Source organism: Ochotona princeps, chromosome 3 (genome assembly GCF_030435755.1).
Source record: "Ochotona princeps isolate mOchPri1 chromosome 3, mOchPri1.hap1, whole genome shotgun sequence".
NCBI lineage: Eukaryota > Metazoa > Chordata > Mammalia > Lagomorpha > Ochotonidae > Ochotona > Ochotona princeps.
Window position 1 is genome coordinate 66,016,022 of NC_080834.1, and position 14,933 is coordinate 66,030,954.

Sequence of the window (14,933 nt, forward strand, 5' to 3'; positions counted from 1 at the left end):
TGAGGAGTGCCGGGCGACTTTGGGAGGCTGCTGGGGTCTTTTTGCCCGTGGTCAGCTGTCACGGCTTACCGGCGCACTGGTCCTGGCTCTGGCATGGCCTGCCTGATGTCACCTTGCCCCCGCGTGCTCCTGAGGAGTGCCGGGCGACTTTGGGAGGCTGCTGGGGTCTTTTTGCCCTTGTTCAGCTGTCGGGCTTACCGGCGCACTGGTCCTGGCTCTGGCATGGCCTGCCTGATGTCACCTTGCCCCCGCGTGCTCCTGAGGAGTGCCGGGCGACTTTGGGAGGCTGCTGGGGTCTTTTTGCCCGTGTTCAGCTGTCACGGCTTACCGGCGCACTGGTCCTGGCTCTGGCATGGCCTGCCTGATGTCACCTTGCCCCCGCGTGCTCCTGAGGAGTGCCGGGCGACTTTGGGAGGCTGCTGGGGTCTTTTTGCCCGCGTTCAGCTGTCACGGCTGACCGGCGCACTGGTCCTGGCTCTGGCATGGCCTGCCTGATGTCACCTTGCCCCCGCGTGCTCCTGAGGAGTGCCGGGCGACTTTGGGAGGCTGCTGGGGTCTTTTTGCCCGTGTTCAGCTGTCACGGCTTACCGGCGCACTGGTCCTGGCTCTGGCATGGCCTGCCTGATGTCACCTTGCCCCCGCGTGCTCCTGAGGAGTGCCGGGCGACTTTGGGAGGCTGCTGGGGTCTTTTTGCCCTTGTTCAGCTGTCACGGCTTACCGGCGCACTGGTCCTGGCTCTGGCATGGCCTGCCTGATGTCACCTTGCCCCCGCGTGCTCCTGAGGAGTGCCGGGCGACTTTGGGAGGCTGCTGGGGTCTTTTTGCCCTTGTTCAGCTGTCGGGCTTACCGGCGCACTGGTCCTGGCTCTGGCATGGCCTGCCTGATGTCACCTTGCCCCCGCGTGCTCCTGAGGAGTGCCGGGCGACTTTGGGAGGCTGCTGGGGTCTTTTTGCCCGTGTTCAGCTGTCACGGCTTACCGGCGCACTGGTCCTGGCTCTGGCATGGCCTGCCTGATGTCACCTTGCCCCCGCGTGCTCCTGAGGAGTGCCGGGCGACTTTGGGAGGCTGCTGGGGTCTTTTTGCCCGTGTTCAGCTGTCGGGCTTACCGGCGCACTGGTCCTGGCTCTCGCATGGCCTGCCTGATGTCACCTTGCCCCCGCGTGCTCCTGAGGAGTGCCGGGCGACTTTGGGAGGCTGCTGGGGTCTTTTTGCCCGTGTTCAGCTGTCGGGCTTACCGGCGCACTGGTCCTGGCTCTGGCATGGCCTGCCTGATGTCACCTTGCCCCCGCGTGCTCCTGAGGAGTGCCGGGCGACTTTGGGAGGCTGCTGGGGTCTTTTTGCCCGTGTTCAGCTGTCGGGCTTACCGGCGCACTGGTCCTGGCTCTGGCATGGCCTGCCTGATGTCACCTTGCCCCCGCGTGCTCCTGAGGAGTGCCGGGCGACTTTGGGAGGCTGCTGGGGTCTTTTTGCCCGTGTTCAGCTGTCGGGCTTACCGGCGCACTGGTCCTGGCTCTGGCATGGCCTGCCTGATGTCACCTTGCCCCCGCGTGCTCCTGAGGAGTGCCGGGCGACTTTGGGAGGCTGCTGGGGTCTTTTTGCCCGTGTTCAGCTGTCGGGCTTACCGGCGCACTGGTCCTGGCTCTGGCATGGCCTGCCTGATGTCACCTTGCCCCCGCGTGCTCCTGAGGAGTGCCGGGCGACTTTGGGAGGCTGCTGGGGTCTTTTTGCCCGTGTTCAGCTGTCACGGCTTACCGGCGCACTGGTCCTGGCTCTGGCATGGCCTGCCTGATGTCACCTTGCCCCCGCGTGCTCCTGAGGAGTGCCGGGCGACTTTGGGAGGCTGCTGGGGTCTTTTTGCCCGTGTTCAGCTGTCACGGCTTACCGGCGCACTGGTCCTGGCTCTGGCATGGCCTGCCTGATGTCACCTTGCCCCCGCGTGCTCCTGAGGAGTGCCGGGCGACTTTGGGAGGCTGCTGGGGTCTTTTTGCCCTTGTTCAGCTGTCACGGCTTACCGGCGCACTGGTCCTGGCTCTGGCATGGCCTGCCTGATGTCACCTTGCCCCCGCGTGCTCCTGAGGAGTGCCGGGCGACTTTGGGAGGCTGCTGGGGTCTTTTTGCCCGTGTTCAGCTGTCACGGCTTACCGGCGCACTGGTCCTGGCTCTGGCATGGCCTGCCTGATGTCACCTTGCCCCCGCGTGCTCCTGAGGAGTGCCGGGCGACTTTGGGAGGCTGCTGGGGTCTTTTTGCCCGTGGTCAGATGTCACGGCTGATCGGCGCACTGGTCCTGGCTCTGGCATGGCCTGCCTGATGTCACCTTGCCCCCGCGTGCTCCTAAGGAGTGCCGGGCGACTTTGGGAGGCTGCTGGGGTCTTTTTGCCCTTGTTCAGCTGTCGGGCTTACCGGCGCACTGGTCCTGGCTCTGGCATGGCCTTCCTGATGTCACCTTGCCCCCGCGTGCTCCTGAGGAGTGCCGGGCGACTTTGGGAGGCTGCTGGGGTCTTTTTGCCCGTGTTCAGCTGTCACGGCTTACCGGCGCACTGGTCCTGGCTCTGGCATGGCCTGCCTGATGTCACCTTGCCCCCGCGTGCTCCTAAGGAGTGCCGGGCGACTTTGGGAGGCTGCTGGGGTCTTTTTGCCCGTGTTCAGCTGTCGGGCTTACCGGCGCACTGGTCCTGGCTCTGGCATGGCCTGCCTGATGTCACCTTGCCCCTGCGTGCTCCTGAGGAGTGCCGGGCGACTTTGGGAGGCTGCTGGGGTCTTTTTGCCCGTGTTCAGCTGTCACGGCTGACCGGCGCACTGGTCCTGGCTCTGGCATGGCCTGCCTGATGTCACCTTGCCCCCGCGTGCTCCTGAGGAGTGCCGGGCGAGTTTGGGAGGCTGCTGGGGTCTTTTTGCCCTTGTTCAGCTGTCGGGCTTACCGGCGCACTGGTCCTGGCTCTGGCATGGCCTGCCTGATGTCACCTTGCCCCCGCGTGCTCCTGAGGAGTGCCGGGCGACTTTGGGAGGCTGCTGGGGTCTTTTTGCCCTTGTTCAGCTGTCGGGCTTACCGGCGCACTGGTCCTGGCTCTGGCATGGCCTGCCTGATGTCACCTTGCCCCCGCGTGCTCCTGAGGAGTGCCGGGCGACTTTGGGAGGCTGCTGGGGTCTTTTTGCCCGTGTTCAGCTGTCGGGCTTACCGGCTCACTGGTCCTGGCTCTGGCATGGCCTGCCTGATGTCACCTTGCCCCCGCGTGCTCCTGAGGAGTGCCGGGCGACTTTGGGAGGCTGCTGGGGTCTTTTTGCCCGTGTTCAGCTGTCACGGCTTACCGGCGCACTGGTCCTGGCTCTGGCATGGCCTGCCTGATGTCACCTTGCCCCCGCGTGCTCCTGAGGAGTGCCGGGCGACTTTGGGAGGCTGCTGGGGTCTTTTTGCCCGTGTTCAGCTGTCGGGCTTACCGGCGCACTGGTCCTGGCTCTGGCATGGCCTGCCTGATGTCACCTTGCCCCCGCGTGCTCCTGAGGAGTGCCGGGCGACTTTGGGAGGCTGCTGGGGTCTTTTTGCCCGTGTTCAGCTGTCGGGCTTACCGGCGCACTGGTCCTGGCTCTGGCATGGCCTGCCTGATGTCACCTTGCCCCCGCGTGCTCCTGAGGAGTGCCGGGCGACTTTGGGAGGCTGCTGGGGTCTTTTTGCCCGTGTTCAGCTGTCGGGCTTACCGGCGCACTGGTCCTGGCTCTGGCATGGCCTGCCTGATGTCACCTTGCCCCCGCGTGCTCCTGAGGAGTGCCGGGCGACTTTGGGAGGCTGCTGGGGTCTTTTTGCCCGTGTTCAGCTGTCGGGCTTACCGGCGCACTGGTCCTGGCTCTGGCATGGCCTGCCTGATGTCACCTTGCCCCCGCGTGCTCCTGAGGAGTGCCGGGCGACTTTGGGAGGCTGCTGGGGTCTTTTTGCCCGTGTTCAGCTGTCGGGCTTACCGGCGCACTGGTCCTGGCTCTGGCATGGCCTGCCTGATGTCACCTTGCCCCCGCGTGCTCCTGAGGAGTGCCGGGCGACTTTGGGAGGCTGCTGGGGTCTTTTTGCCCGTGTTCAGCTGTCACGGCTTACCGGCGCACTGGTCCTGGCTCTGGCATGGCCTGCCTGATGTCACCTTGCCCCCGCGTGCTCCTGAGGAGTGCCGGGCGACTTTGGGAGGCTGCTGGGGTCTTTTTGCCCGTGTTCAGCTGTCACGGCTTACCGGCGCACTGGTCCTGGCTCTGGCATGGCCTGCCTGATGTCACCTTGCCCCCGCGTGCTCCTGAGGAGTGCCGGGCGACTTTGGGAGGCTGCTGGGGTCTTTTTGCCCGTGTTCAGCTGTCACGGCTTACCGGCGCACTGGTCCTGGCTCTGGCATGGCCTGCCTGATGTCACCTTGCCCCCGCGTGCTCCTGAGGAGTGCCGGGCGACTTTGGGAGGCTGCTGGGGTCTTTTTGCCCGTGTTCAGCTGTCACAGCTTACCGGCGCACTGGTCCTGGCTCTGGCATGGCCTGCCTGATGTCACCTTGCCCCCGCGTGCTCCTGAGGAGTGCCGGGCGACTTTGGGAGGCTGCTGGGGTCTTTTTGCCCGTGGTCAGATGTCACGGCTGATCGGCGCACTGGTCCTGGCTCTGGCATGGCCTGCCTGATGTCACCTTGCCCCCGCGTGCTCCTAAGGAGTGCCGGGCGACTTTGGGAGGCTGCTGGGGTCTTTTTGCCCGTGTTCAGCTGTCGGGCTTACCGGCGCACTGGTCCTGGCTCTGGCATGGCCTGTCTGATGTCACCTTGCCCCCGCGTGCTCCTGAGGAGTGCCGGGCGACTTTGGGAGGCTGCTGGGGTCTTTTTGCCCGTGTTCAGCTGTCGGGCTTACCGGCGCACTGGTCCTGGCTCTGGCATGGCCTGCCTGATGTCACCTTGCCCCCGCGTGCTCCTGAGGAGTGCCGGGCGACTTTGGGAGGCTGCTGGGGTCTTTTTGCCCGTGTTCAGCTGTCACAGCTTACCGGCGCACTGGTCCTGGCTCTGGCATGGCCTGCCTGATGTCACCTTGCCCCCGCGTGCTCCTGAGGAGTGCCGGGCGACTTTGGGAGGCTGCTGGGGTCTTTTTGCCCGTGTTCAGCTGTCACGGCTTACCGGCGCACTGGTCCTGGCTCTGGCGTGGCCTGCCTGATGTCACCTTGCCCCCGCGTGCTCCTGAGGAGTGCCGGGCGACTTTGGGAGGCTGCTGGGGTCTTTTTGCCCGTGTTCAGCTGTCACGGCTTACCGGCGCACTGGTCCTGGCTCTGGCGTGGCCTGCCTGATGTCACCTTGCCCCCGCGTGCTCCTGAGGAGTGCCGGGCGACTTTGGGAGGCTGCTGGGGTCTTTTTGCCCGTGTTCAGCTGTCACGGCTGACCGGCGCACTGGTCCTGGCTCTGGCATGGCCTGCCTGATGTCACCTTGCCCCCGCGTGCTCCTGAGGAGTGCCGGGCGACTTTGGGAGGCTGCTGGGGTCTTTTTGCCCGTGTTCAGCTGTCACGGCTTACCGGCGCACTGGTCCTGGCTCTGGCATGGCCTGCCTGATGTCACCTTGCCCCCGCGTGCTCCTGAGGAGTGCCGGGCGACTTTGGGAGGCTGCTGGGGTCTTTTTGCCCGTGTTCAGATTTCGGGCTTACCGGCGCACTGGTCCTGGCTCTGGCATGGCTTGCCTGATGTCACCTTGCCCCCGCGTGCTCCTGAGGAGTGCCGGGCGACTTTGGGAGGCTGCTGGGGTCTTTTTGCCCGTGTTCAGCTGTCACGGCTTACCGGCGCACTGGTCCTGGCTCTGGCATGGCCTGCCTGATGTCACCTTGCCCCCGCGTGCTCCTGAGGAGTGCCGGGCGACTTTGGGAGGCTGCTGGGGTCTTTTTGCCCGTGTTCAGCTGTCGGGCTTACCGGCACACTGGTCCTGGCTCTGGCATGGCCTGCCTGATGTCACCTTGCCCCCACGTGCTCCTGAGGAGTGCCGGGCGACTTTGGGAGGCTGCTGGGGTCTTTTTGCCCGTGTTCAGCTGTCGGGCTTACCGGCGCACTGGTCCTGGCTCTGGCATGGCCTGCCTGATGTCACCTTGCCCCCGCGTGCTCCTGAGGAGTGCCGGGCGACTTTGGGAGGCTGCTGGGGTCTTTTTGCCCGTGTTCAGCTGTCACGGCTTACCGGCGCACTGGTCCTGGCTCTGGCATGGCCTGCCTGATGTCACCTTGCCCCCGCGTGCTCCTGAGGAGTGCCGGGCGACTTTGGGAGGCTGCTGGGGTCTTTTTGCCCGTGTTCAGCTGTCACGGCTTACCGGCGCACTGGTCCTGGCTCTGGCATGGCCTGCCTGATGTCACCTTGCCCCCGCGTGCTCCTGAGGAGTGCCGGGCGACTTTGGGAGGCTGCTGGGGTCTTTTTGCCCGTGTTCAGCTGTCACGGCTTACCGGCGCACTGGTCCTGGCTCTGGCATGGCCTGCCTGATGTCACCTTGCCCCCGCGTGCTCCTGAGGAGTGCCGGGCGACTTTGGGAGGCTGCTGGGGTCTTTTTGCCCGTGTTCAGCTGTCACGGCTTACCGGCGCACTGGTCCTGGCTCTGGCATGGCCTGCCTGATGTCACCTTGCCCCCGCGTGCTCCTGAGGAGTGCCGGGCGACTTTGGGAGGCTGCTGGGGTCTTTTTGCCCGTGGTCAGATGTCACGGCTTACCAGCGCACTGGTCCTGGCTCTGGCATGGCCTGCCTGATGTCACCTTGCCCCCGCGTGCTCCTAAGGAGTGCCGGGCGACTTTGGGAGGCTGCTGGGGTCTTTTTGCCCGTGTTCAGCTGTCGGGCTTACCGGCGCACTGGTCCTGGCTCTGGCATGGCCTGCCTGATGTCACCTTGCCCCCGCGTGCTCCTGAGGAGTGCCGGGCGACTTTGGGAGGCTGCTGGGGTCTTTTTGCCCGTGTTCAGCTGTCGGGCTTACCGGCGCACTGGTCCTGGCTCTGGCATGGCCTGCCTGATGTCACCTTGCCCCCGCGTGCTCCTGAGGAGTGCCGGGCGACTTTGGGAGGCTGCTGGGGTCTTTTTGCCCGTGTTCAGCTGTCACGGCTTACCGGCGCACTGGTCCTGGCTCTGGCATGGCCTGCCTGATGTCACCTTGCCCCCGCGTGCTCCTGAGGAGTGCCGGGCGACTTTGGGAGGCTGCTGGGGTCTTTTTGCCCGTGTTCAGCTGTCACGGCTTACCGGCGCACTGGTCCTGGCTCTGGCGTGGCCTGCCTGATGTCATCTTGCGCCCGCGTGCTCCTGAGGAGTGCCGGGCGACTTTGGGAGGCTGCTGGGGTCTTTTTGCCCGTGTTCAGCTGTCACGGCTGACCGGCGCACTGGTCCTGGCTCTGGCATGGCCTGCCTGATGTCACCTTGCCCCCGCGTGCTCCTGAGGAGTGCCGGGCGACTTTGGGAGGCTGCTGGGGTCTTTTTGCCCGTGTTCAGCTGTCACGGCTGACCGGCGCACTGGTCCTGGCTCTGGCATGGCCTGCCTGATGTCACCTTGCCCCCGCGTGCTCCTGAGGAGTGCCGGGCGACTTTGGGAGGCTGCTGGGGTCTTTTTGCCCGTGTTCAGCTGTCGGGCTTACCGGCGCACTGGTCCTGGCTCTGGCATGGCCTGCCTGATGTCACCTTGCCCCCGCGTGCTCCTGAGGAGTGCCGGGCGACTTTGGGAGGCTGCTGGGGTCTTTTTGCCCGTGTTCAGATTTCGGGCTTACCGGCGCACTGGTCCTGGCTCTGGCATGGCTTGCCTGATGTCACCTTGCCCCCGCGTGCTCCTGAGGAGTGCCGGGCGACTTTGGGAGGCTGCTGGGGTCTTTTTGCCCGTGGTCAGCTGTCACGGCTTACCGGCGCACTGGTCCTGGCTCTGGCATGGCCTGCCTGATGTCACCTTGCCCCCGCGTGCTCCTGAGGAGTGCCGGGCGACTTTGGGAGGCTGCTGGGGTCTTTTTGCCCGTGTTCAACTGTCACGGCTTACCGGCGCACTGGTCCTGGCTCTGGCATGGCCTGCCTGATGTCACCTTGCCCCCGCGTGCTCCTGAGGAGTGCCGGGCGACTTTGGGAGGCTGCTGGGGTCTTTTTGCCCGTGTTCAGATTTCGGGCTTACCGGCGCACTGGTCCTGGCTCTGGCATGGCTTGCCTGATGTCACCTTGCCCCCGCGTGCTCCTGAGGAGTGCCGGGCGACTTTGGGAGGCTGCTGGGGTCTTTTTGCCCGTGTTCAGCTGTCACGGCTTACCGGCGCACTGGTCCTGGCTCTGGCATGGCCTGCCTGATGTCACCTTGCCCCCGCGTGCTCCTGAGGAGTGCCGGGCGACTTTGGGAGGCTGCTGGGGTCTTTTTGCCCGTGTTCAACTGTCACGGCTTACCGGCGCACTGGTCCTGGCTCTGGCATGGCCTGCCTGATGTCACCTTGCCCCCGCGTGCTCCTGAGGAGTGCCGGGCGACTTTGGGAGGCTGCTGGGGTCTTTTTGCCCGTGTTCAGCTGTCACGGCTTACCGGCGCACTGGTCCTGGCTCTGGCATGGCCTGCCTGATGTCACCTTGCCCCCGCGTGCTCCTGAGGAGTGCCGGGCGACTTTGGGAGGCTGCTGGGGTCTTTTTGCCCGTGTTCAGCTGTCACGGCTTACCGGCGCACTGGTCCTGGCTCTGGCATGGCCTGCCTGATGTCACCTTGCCCCCGCGTGCTCCTGAGGAGTGCCGGGCGACTTTGGGAGGCTGCTGGGGTCTTTTTGCCCGTGTTCAGCTGTCACGGCTTACCAGCGCACTGGTCCTGGCTCTGGCATGGCCTGCCTGATGTCACCTTGCCCCCGCGTGCTCCTGAGGAGTGCCGGGCGACTTTGGGAGGCTGCTGGGGTCTTTTTGCCCGTGTTCAGCTGTCGGGCTTACCGGCGCACTGGTCCTGGCTCTCGCATGGCCTGCCTGATGTCACCTTGCCCCCGCGTGCTCCTGAGGAGTGCCGGGCGACTTTGGGAGGCTGCTGGGGTCTTTTTGCCCGTGTTCAGCTGTCACGGCTGACCGGCGCACTGGTCCTGGCTCTGGCATGGCCTGCCTGATGTCACCTTGCCCCCGCGTGCTCCTGAGGAGTGCCGGGCGACTTTGGGAGGCTGCTGGGGTCTTTTTGCCCGTGTTCAGCTGTCGGGCTTACCGGCGCATGGGTCCTGGCTCTGGCATGGCCTGCCTGATGTCACCTTGCCCCCGCGTGCTCCTGAGGAGTGCCGGGCGACTTTGGGAGGCTGCTGGGGTCTTTTTGCCCGTGTTCAGCTGTCGGGCTTACCGGCGCACTGGTCCTGGCTCTGGCATGGCTTGCCTGATGTCACCTTGCCCCCGCGTGCTCCTGAGGAGTGCCGGGCGACTTTGGGAGGCTGCTGGGGTCTTTTTGCCCGTGTTCAGCTGTCACGGCTTACCAGCGCACTGGTCCTGGCTCTGGCATGGCCTGCCTGATGTCACCTTGCCCCCGCGTGCTCCTGAGGAGTGCCGGGCGACTTTGGGAGGCTGCTGGGGTCTTTTTGCCCGTGTTCAACTGTCACGGCTTACCGGCGCACTGGTCCTGGCTCTGGCATGGCCTGCCTGATGTCACCTTGCCCCCGCGTGCTCCTGAGGAGTGCCGGGCGACTTTGGGAGGCTGCTGGGGTCTTTTTGCCCGTGTTCAGCTGTCACGGCTTACCGGCGCACTGGTCCTGGCTCTGGCATGGCTTGCCTGATGTCACCTTGCCCCCGCGTGCTCCTGAGGAGTGCCGGGCGACTTTGGGAGGCTGCTGGGGTCTTTTTGCCCGTGTTCAGCTGTCACGGCTTACCGGCGCACTGGTCCTGGCTCTGGCATGGCCTGCCTGATGTCACCTTGCCCCCGCGTGCTCCTGAGGAGTGCCGGGCGACTTTGGGAGGCTGCTGGGGTCTTTTTGCCCGTGTTCAACTGTCACGGCTTACCGGCGCACTGGTCCTGGCTCTGGCATGGCCTGCCTGATGTCACCTTGCCCCCGCGTACTCCTGAGGAGTGCCGGGCGACTTTGGGAGGCTGCTGGGGTCTTTTTGCCCGTGGTCAGATGTCACGGCTTACCAGCGCACTGGTCCTGGCTCTGGCATGGCCTGCCTGATGTCACCTTGCCCCCGCGTGCTCCTAAGGAGTGCCGGGCGACTTTGGGAGGCTGCTGGGGTCTTTTTGCCCGTGTTCAGCTGTCGGGCTTACCGGCGCACTGGTCCTGGCTCTGGCATGGCCTGCCTGATGTCACCTTGCCCCCGCGTGCTCCTGAGGAGTGCCGGGCAACTTTGGGAGGCTGCTGGGGTCTTTTTGCCCATGTTCAGCTGTCACGGCTTACCGGCGCACTGGTCCTGGCTCTGGCATGGCCTGCCTGATGTCACCTTGCCCCCGCGTGCTCCTGAGGAGTGCCGGGCGACTTTGGGAGGCTGCTGGGGTCTTTTTGCCCATGTTCAGCTGTCACGGCTTACCGGCGCACTGGTCCTGGCTCTGGCATGGCCTGCCTGATGTCACCTTGCCCCCGCGTGCTCCTGAGGAGTGCCGGGCGACTTTGGGAGGCTGCTGGGGTCTTTTTGCCCGTGTTCAGCTGTCGGGCTTACCGGCACACTGGTCCTGGCTCTGGCATGGCCTGCCTGATGTCACCTTGCCCCCGCGTGCTCCTGAGGAGTGCCGGGCGACTTTGGGAGGCTGCTGGGGTCTTTTTGCCCGTGTTCAGCTGTCGGGCTTACCGGCGCACTGGTCCTGGCTCTGGCATGGCCTGCCTGATGTCACCTTGCCCCCGCGTGCTCCTGAGGAGTGCCGGGCGACTTTGGGAGGCTGCTGGGGTCTTTTTGCCCGTGTTCAGCTGTCACGGCTTACCGGCGCACTGGTCCTGGCTCTGGCATGGCCTGCCTGATGTCACCTTGCCCCCGCGTGCTCCTGAGGAGTGCCGGGCGACTTTGGGAGGCTGCTGGGGTCTTTTTGCCCTTGTTCAGCTGTCACGGCTTACCTGCGCACTGGTCCTGGCTCTGGCATGGCCTGCCTGATGTCACCTTGCCCCCGCGTGCTCCTGAGGAGTGCCGGGCGACTTTGGGAGGCTGCTGGGGTCTTTTTGCCCGTGTTCAACTGTCACGGCTTACCGGCGCACTGGTCCTGGCTCTGGCATGGCCTGCCTGATGTCACCTTGCCCCCGCGTGCTCCTGAGGAGTGCCGGGCGACTTTGGGAGGCTGCTGGGGTCTTTTTGCCCGTGTTCAGCTGTCGGGCTTACCGGCGCACTGGTCCTGGCTCTGGCATGGCCTGCCTGATGTCACCTTGCCCCCGCGTGCTCCTGAGGAGTGCCGGGCGACTTTGGGAGGCTGCTGGGGTCTTTTTGCCCGTGTTCAGCTGTCACGGCTTACCGGCGCACTGGTCCTGGCTCTGGCATGGCCTGCCTGATGTCACCTTGCCCCCGCGTGCTCCTGAGGAGTGCCGGGCGACTTTGGGAGGCTGCTGGGGTCTTTTTGCCCGTGTTCAGCTGTCACGGCTTACCGGCGCACTGGTCCTGGCTCTCGCATGGCCTGCCTGATGTCACCTTGCCCCCGCGTGCTCCTGAGGAGTGCCGGGCGACTTTGGGAGGCTGCTGGGGTCTTTTTGCCCGTGGTCAGATGTCACGGCTTACCAGCGCACTGGTCCTGGCTCTGGCATGGCCTGCCTGATGTCACCTTGCCCCCGCATGCTCCTAAGGAGTGCCGGGCGACTTTGGGAGGCTGCTGGGGTCTTTTTGCCCGTGTTCAGCTGTCGGGCTTACCGGCGCACTGGTCCTGGCTCTGGCATGGCCTGCCTGATGTCACCTTGCCCCCGCGTGCTCCTGAGGAGTGCCGGGCGACTTTGGGAGGCTGCTGGGGTCTTTTTGCCCGTGTTCAGCTGTCACGGCTTACCGGCGCACTGGTCCTGGCTCTGGCATGGCCTGCCTGATGTCACCTTGCCCCCGCGTGCTCCTGAGGAGTGCCGGGCGACTTTGGGAGGCTGCTGGGGTCTTTTTGCCCGTGTTCAGCTGTCACGGCTTACCGGCGCACTGGTCCTGGCTCTGGCATGGCCTGCCTGATGTCACCTTGCCCCCGCGTGCTCCTGAGGAGTGCCGGGCGACTTTGGGAGGCTGCTGGGGTCTTTTTGCCCGTGTTCAGCTGTCACGGCTTACCGGCGCACTGGTCCTGGCTCTGGCATGGCCTGCCTGATGTCACCTTGCCCCCGCGTGCTCCTGAGGAGTGCCGGGCGACTTTGGGAGGCTGCTGGGGTCGTTTTGCCCGTGTTCAGCTGTCACGGCTGACCGGCGCACTGGTCCTGGCTCTGGCATGGCCTGCCTGATGTCACCTTGCCCCCGCGTGCTCCTGAGGAGTGCCGGGCGACTTTGGGAGGCTGCTGGGGTCTTTTTGCCCGTGTTCAGCTGTCGGGCTTACCGGCGCACTGGTCCTGGCTCTGGCATGGCCTGCCTGATGTCACCTTGCCCCCGCGTGCTCCTGAGGAGTGCCGGGCGACTTTGGGAGGCTACTGGGGTCTTTTTGCCTGTGTTCAGCTGTCGGGCTTACCGGCGCACTGGTCCTGGCTCTGGCATGGCCTGCCTGATGTCACCTTGCCCCCGCGTGCTCCTGAGGAGTGCCGGGCGACTTTGGGAGGCTGCTGGGGTCTTTTTGCCCGTGTTCAGCTGTCACGGCTTACCGGCGCACTGGTCCTGGCTCTGGCATGGCCTGCCTGATGTCACCTTGCCCCCGCGTGCTCCTGAGGAGTGCCAGGCGACTTTGGGAGGCTGCTGTGGTCTTTTTGCCCGTGTTCAGCTGTCACGGCTTACCGGCGCACTGGTCCTGGCTCTGGCATGGCCTGCCTGATGTCACCTTGCCCCCGCGTGCTCCTGAGGAGTGCCGGGCGACTTTGGGAGGCTGCTGGGGTCTTTTTGCCCGTGTTCAGCTGTCGGGCTTACCGGCGCACTGGTCCTGGCTCTGGCATGGCCTGCCTGATGTCACCTTGCCCCCGCGTGCTCCTGAGGAGTGCCGGGCGACTTTGGGAGGCTGCTGGGGTCTTTTTGCCCGTGTTCAGCTGTCGGGCTTACCGGCGCACTGGTCCTGGCTCTGGCATGGCCTGCCTGATGTCACCTTGCCCCCGCGTGCTCCTGAGGAGTGCCGGGCGACTTTGGGAGGCTGCTGGGGTCTTTTTGCCCGTGTTCAGCTGTCGGGCTTACCGGCGCACTGGTCCTGGCTCTGGCATGGCCTGCCTGATGTCACCTTGCCCCCGCGTGCTCCTGAGGAGTGCCGGGCGACTTTGGGAGGCTGCTGGGGTCTTTTTGCCCGTGTTCAGCTGTCACAGCTTACCGGCGCACTGGTCCTGGCTCTGGCATGGCTTGCCTGATGTCACCTTGCCCCCGCGTGCTCCTGAGGAGTGCCGGGCGACTTTGGGAGGCTGCTGGGGTCTTTTTGCCCGTGTTCAGCTGTCACGGCTTACCGGCGCACTGGTCCTGGCTCTGGCATGGCCTGCCTGATGTCACCTTGCCCCCGCGTGCTCCTGAGGAGTGCCGGGCGACTTTGGGAGGCTGCTGGGGTCTTTTTGCCCGTGTTCAACTGTCACGGCTTACCGGCGCACTGGTCCTGGCTCTGGCATGGCCTGCCTGATGTCACCTTGCCCCCGCGTGCTCCTGAGGAGTGCCGGGCGACTTTGGGAGGCTGCTGGGGTCTTTTTGCCCGTGTTGAGCTGTCGGGCTTACCGGCGCACTGGTCCTGGCTCTGGCATGGCCTGCCTGATGTCACCTTGCCCCCGCGTGCTCCTAAGGAGTGCCGGGCGACTTTGGGAGGCTGCTGGGGTCTTTTTGCCCTTGTTCAGCTTTCACGGCTTACCGGCGCACTGGTCCTGGCTCTGGCATGGCCTGCCTGATGTCACCTTGCCCCCGCGTGCTCCTGAGGAGTGCCGGGCGACTTTGGGAGGCTACTGGGGTCTTTTTGCCCGTGTTCAGCTGTCACGGCTTACCGGCACACTGGTCCTGGCTCTGGCATGGCCTGCCTGATGTCACCTTGCCCCCGCGTGCTCCTGAGGAGTGCCGGGCGACTTTGGGAGGCTGCTGGGGTCTTTTTGCCCGTGTTCAGCTATCGGGCTTACCGGCGCACTGGTCCTGGCTCTGGCATGGCCTGCCTGATGTCACCTTGCCCCCGCGTGCTCCTGAGGAGTGCCGGGCGACTTTGGGAGGCTACTGGGGTCTTTTTGCCCATGTTCAGCTATCGGGCTTACCGGCGCACTGGTCCTGGCTCTGGCATGGTCTGCCTGATGTCACCTTGCCCCCGCGTGCTCCTGAGGAGTGCCGGGCGACTTTGGGAGGCTGCTGGGTTCTTTTTGCCCGTGTTCAGCTGTCACGGCTTACCGGCACACTGGTCCTGGCTCTGGCATGGCCTGCCTGATGTCACCTTGCCCCCGTGTACTCCTGAGGAGTGCCGGGCGATTTTGGGAGGCTGCTGGGGTCTTTTTGCCCGTGTTCAGCTGTCGGGCTTACCGGCGCACTGGTCCTGGCTCTGGCATGGCCTGCCTGATGTCACCTTGCCCCCGCGTGCTCCTGAGGAGTGCCGGGCGACTTTGGGAGGCTGCTGGGGTCTTTTTGCCCGTGTTCAGCTGTCACAGCTTACCGGCGCACTGGTCCTGGCTCTGGCATGGCCTGCCTGATGTCACCTTGCCCCCGCGTGCTCCTGAGGAGTGCCGGGCGACTTTGGGAGGCTGCTGGGGTCTTTTTGCCCGTGGTCAGATGTCACGGCTTACCAGCGCACTGGTCCTGGCTCTGGCATGGCCTGCCTGATGTCACCTTGCCCCCGCGTGCTCCTGAGGAGTGCCGGGCGACTTTGGGAGGCTGCTGGGGTCTTTTTGCCCGTGTTCAGCTATCGGGCTTACCGGCGCACTGGTCCTGGCTCTGGCATGGCCTGCCTGATGTCACCTTGCCCCCGCGTGCTCCTGAGGAGTGCCGGGCGACTTTGGGAGGC